The sequence below is a fragment of the Papilio xuthus genome, unplaced genomic scaffold (assembly GCF_000836235.2).
Source record: "Papilio xuthus unplaced genomic scaffold, Pxut_1.1 DF825017.1, whole genome shotgun sequence".
NCBI classification, from domain to species: Eukaryota; Metazoa; Arthropoda; class Insecta; order Lepidoptera; family Papilionidae; genus Papilio; species Papilio xuthus.
Window position 1 is genome coordinate 114,222 of NW_013533632.1, and position 5,559 is coordinate 119,780.

A 5,559-nucleotide genomic window follows, 5' to 3' on the forward strand; every position below is an offset into this window, starting at 1 on the left:
CAGTGGCGTAGGACAGTGGTGTAGGACAGTGGCGTAGGACAGTGGCGTAGGACAGTGGTATAGGACAGTGATGTAGGACAGCGGTGTAGGACAGCGGTGCAGGACAGTGGTGTAGGACAGTGGCCACATTGTACTCCGCGCTCTAATGCTAGCCGTTGCCGGTATATTGAGGTATATGTTGCCTGATGCCGTGATGTTATGTGTAGCTTTAGGTAGCTGTTAAGGTAATACGAGCCCTACGTGTTCAGTTGATATGTACCCTTATCAATATATACGAATTAGGGATAAAGGATCCGGACTCCAAGTGGAAGACTTTAACTCAGGCGCAGGTGTTTTTGACTGTATCGTAAAAATATTATTAAGGCAGTGTTTGTTGATTGCAGGTATTCGGCAATGTGCGCCGGCACTGTGTAACGACACTGTGCCGCGGTATGACGCGCACATCACAGATACGGATGGTTACGATAAAAATGTAAATATTCTGATAACAGCTAACTTGGAATTGCTTACCGGCCTTAGAAACTTATCTTACATAATCTATGAACTACATTTAACATCTAAAAAACCTAAATTTAAAAAGGATTAAATTCCAATTGGCATATGTGCACGATAAGTAATATTGCTAACAATTCCGACACGTACATATTAAGTAATGAGTTTTACGATCTATGACAATATTGCAATAACGAATCTTAACGCCTAAGAGGTTATGCGGTTTTCATTTCAAATAGCTGAACCATTAATAATACTCGCTTAGGCAATAGTCAGTTCTCACAACATGTCCGTGTCTCGAAGTTAGAGAGTAATAAGTTCTGTACGTGAACTATTTTGTTGTCTTCAACTCAAGATTGTTTTAAAACAAAATAGCTGTAAATTTCCTGGACCATGTTACAGACGGACCGACCACTCAGCTGTTAAACGATTATAACGAACGATCTTTTTTAAAAAGGTAACCTTATTGTAAAGAGCTTACTTAGTAATGGTTCAGCAGTTTGAGTCTAACATTATAATCTCCACGGTAACCGTAATTCCTTGTTAAGTCCTCAATGTAAGCAGTCTCCCGGTATTTAAATAATTATTGCAAAAACTATTCGCAGTCTAATCGAATCCTAAACTCGTCTTTGAATCCAACACATTGATACGACTATGACATGTTAATTAATTTTGCCTATATTTCTAATGAGGTTATAAGAACGACGCGATGCCCGTGGGGAGATAAGGCAAGCTACAAAACCTGCACCCAACCACTTCCTACCTCCTGCAAGCCCCTCTGCGCCGCCGCCAGCTCCCTCTGCGCCTCCGCCAGCTCCCTCTGGGCCTCCGCCAGCTTCCTCTGCGCCTCCGCCAGCTCCCTCTGCGCCTCCGCCAGCTCCCTCTGCGCCTCCTCTAGGTTGATCTACTCCTCTGCGAGCCATTCTCACGCGCCCTCACCACGGCAACAAAACGGATCTTAACAATTTTCATGTAACCGATTGATTTTCAAGATTATTTAAATTTCATGTGATAGAAGAATAATTTGATATGATTTTGAGAACACGGGCATCGCGATCGGTAAGGCGCCTTGTAAAACATTATAAGATCGATTGTAGAAGTATCCACAATTATCTACCGTTATCAATTCAATGTTATAACCGTAATGTTAACTAAGTGAAAATATTTAATATTTGGGTCGGATCGGTATACGAATGGTGTACGAGCCCTCGCGGCGGAAAAAAAATAAAACTCGGGTGCATAATGTGAACTGAAGTAGACGAGGCTAGACCTGCTATCACCAGCTCATGCAGGATATGTATCGAAAACTGGAGGCTGCGAGAGCTCGGAGAGGTCATTAGCCTCCGTGCCGGATGGTCGGCAGAAGTGCGTTGCCGTATCAACCTGCCCAGGCAAGGATCACGGGAGAAAAGGGGCGAGGCCGTGTCTGTGTACTGCCCAAAGACAGACACAAAAGTCGAATAGCGAGACTGACATTACTAAACGCATGCAAAGTACACCAATTTAAAAACTATCTTAACTAAATATATGTAATATTGCCAAAAGAGCAGTAATACCCAAATAAGGAGTATTAAAAAAATGCATTTGTGGAGGGAAAGAAATAAAGTAAGAACGCAAAGCGAGTGCGCGGCGTTATTAATGAGTACTCCTACAAAGGTTCTGAAACTTACATAACTAGCTATACGTACATTAGATTATCGATTAAATGAGGTTACACAATATTCAAGTCTTATCGTCGGAGTCCGTTGGTCAGGTTAGGCGCGGCCGGGGTCATATGCGAGTCCACCTTCTGTCCCCTATCGCCAACCCCCTATCGCCTAACGCCTATAGCCTACGACCTAACGCAACGGACATGCAAGCCCTGCTATAGACCTTAACGGTACTCGAGGTACAACACTTAATTGCAATGCACAAAGTACAATACTGCTGTGTAGTCCGACCGTTTTACTCTATGTCTTTGTATATGAATACATACATACATACATATACATACATACATATATTTAAATATATATATATATATATAGATAGATAGATAGATAGATAGATATAGATAAATAACTTATATTTAATATCACTATCCTATCGCTATTAAACTATAAACAATAAATTAACTATGATCTATCCAGAATTTAATATGACCCACTTGAAAGTTATAACGTACATATACTCGTATATATATATATTATATATTATATATCCGCTCCGTAACAAATGTAATATGATGTGTAATATATTATTTATATATCTATTTTTCACATTAATGAATACAATCATTCGAAGTGGTGCAGCCAGAATGAACACATAAGTTATTGCAAATCAACTTAATTACTATTATATCAAACTAACAAACAAATATACATTTCAAATACATTTCAAACTGAATGTGCATGTTGCACTGCACTGCACTGCACTGCACTGCACTGCACTGCACTGCACTGCACTGCACTGCACGCGTACAAACCACCGAGTCGGTGTAACGTATTATAAAAACGACAACAAACTAACTAACGACAAATAAAAACAGTGACTAGCGCCGCGTCGCGCCGCTGTCCGCTTGCGCGGAAGAGGCATCGGATCGCCTTGACGTAGGTATTCATTTATAAAACACAACAATTTAAAATGTATATATATATATATATAATTATCATTTAAAAAATACAAGTGAATTAAATTTCAAATTGCGGTAGCACCTTTATCCTTTAAAGGTTAATAAAGTTTTTTTAGCGGTAACGAAGTTTGACTTTAAGACTTTTAAAAAGATTTTTCATATGACGATTACAGAGTGCAAGGCTCGGCGTTGGCCATCATCGTATCCTGATTTTATGGAAACAAAAAAAAAGAGAGAGAATGGATGGGTAAGTTCTACGAGCGATCCTTGAAACCAGGTCGGAAGTGGGGTCAGGGTTTTAGGGCGTAGAGACGAATATATATGTTGGAAGGGTGAGAGAGGCCGTGACGCAAGGGCGCCGACGACGCGCCAAAGGTGCGCCTGTTGCGTCCACCAGCATCCTCCACAGACCGTAATTGACTTTTGTCAAGAATTGAAATGAAATGATGCTCCGCACGAAGCGGGCTCAGATTTGGCCGAGGAGCTGTCGACGAAGCCGGTGTCAACAGGGTAGTCGCGCCCGGCCCTCCGCCTGCACTACACAGCACCACGCCCAAGCGACGACTTGACGCCGCTATCTCGAACAAATTTGTAAATGTAAAATGCAGATGGTCAGATGGAATAGTTCGCATGTACTATAAATGCACGAAGCACTGCAGGTTACGCGCTTGTTGCTTCCGGAACTGACACCGATTACTTGTGGGTAAATCCTTTGCGATTTGTGTGTATTACGAACAAATAAAGATGCAGCAATGAATGATCGGTGTCCCTGGCGGGCAACAAGGTGGAGTTGATGTTAAAGGCGTACACATAAGTGCAATGCGGACTATTCATGAGCATGTTTGTTCTTCTACAGAATTTGAGGAGGCGAATGTGAACGAGGTGACAGGGTCGACACAACTCAGACCATGGTCTCAAGTGCTCACATACCGAAAATAACCATCACCTAACAATTTTGTTTAAAAATATATTTTGAATAATTTCGATGACAAAATAAAGTTTCGCCTAAATATAGTTAAATATAGTAACTTTGGAAGACATAATTCTTGCGTGAAATTTAAACGTCGTGTATTTTAACTAACACTACGTATCAAATGGCAACGAGCAACAACTTTTGATAAATTTGGAACCGAAACTAGCTGCGTAGACTGCCGATTAAACTGTCGACTCGGTGGGTCAGCTACGCTCACGCGGGACTGCCAGGATCCGATCTGTCCGCACGTGACTGTCAGGGTCAACTCTGTACAACTGGACCGCCAGTGTCGGCTCTTAAAATAAAATTTAAAATTAAAAATCTCTTCAAAAGTCAATCAGCGCGCGCCGAGAGTAGGGTTGGGTGAGAGAAAAGTACTTACTATGTTACCGATGCTTGGCTGTCAGTGCTTGTTTCGCGTGTTTCGTGCGACTTTCCGACCTATCGTTGTCTCGAATGGAAGTTGTACATATTGCTTTCAATATTTCATTCGTTGTTTCACGAAGTAACAATTATTTATCCATTTAATTATCTAGGATTTTGTTATAAGTACTCGTAAAGATGTAATCTATCAAGTAGAGCGGTGCAGCGCGGGGCGCGGAGCGCGTGCCGCGTGCTGCGGGTAGAGAGTGCCGCAACCCCCTCCACGCTGATTAAATACATTTCTCTATCCGACTAGAACCATAAACACTAACACTATTTTAATCCTAAACTTTTTGTGATTTTTTATTTTTTTTTTGCTTTTTTTTGCTTTTAATATTTTTTTTTGGATTTCACACGTTTGTATTTTTTTTGTTGTGTTTTTTGTCAATTATTTTAACATTGTTTTTAGATTTTCCATTTGTAATTTTTTTTCGGTTTTCTTGTTTTTGAACTTTTTTTCGATTTTCGTTTTTTTTATTTTTTTTTCGGTTTTCGTATTTTTATTTTTTTTTTTCGATTTTCGTTTTTTAATTTTTTTTTCGATTTTCTAATTTTTTATTTTTTTTTATTTTCTAATTTTTTATTTTTTTTTTATTTTCTAATTTTTTATTTTTTTATTTCACTTTATTTTTTTATTTTTTTTTTGTATTTTCTTTATATAGTTTTTTTTAATTTTTTTTATTTTATTACAGCTAAACTAAACTTTTTCAAATTAACACTTCGCTTATAAGTATAATCTATTTTCAATAAAGAAATAAGATTTTATAAACTTTAAAAGACATAACACGATCATAAAATTATTCGGGTATTGCAAATCCATGGTGCAGTCAAATAAATACGCGATGCCGCGACACAACGCGCCTTGCGTCACGAGCCGTGTCGCTTGCCTCGATACTCCGCGACACTAACCTATCCTATCTATATTTAACTAAGTGATAGCACTCCACAGTACACACGCATCTTCTAAACCTACAGGCAAACTGCAACGCCATTTCCATTATACAACTTTATTATTCTAAACAAAAATACTTCAAAAAAGACGGAAAAAAATTAAAAAACT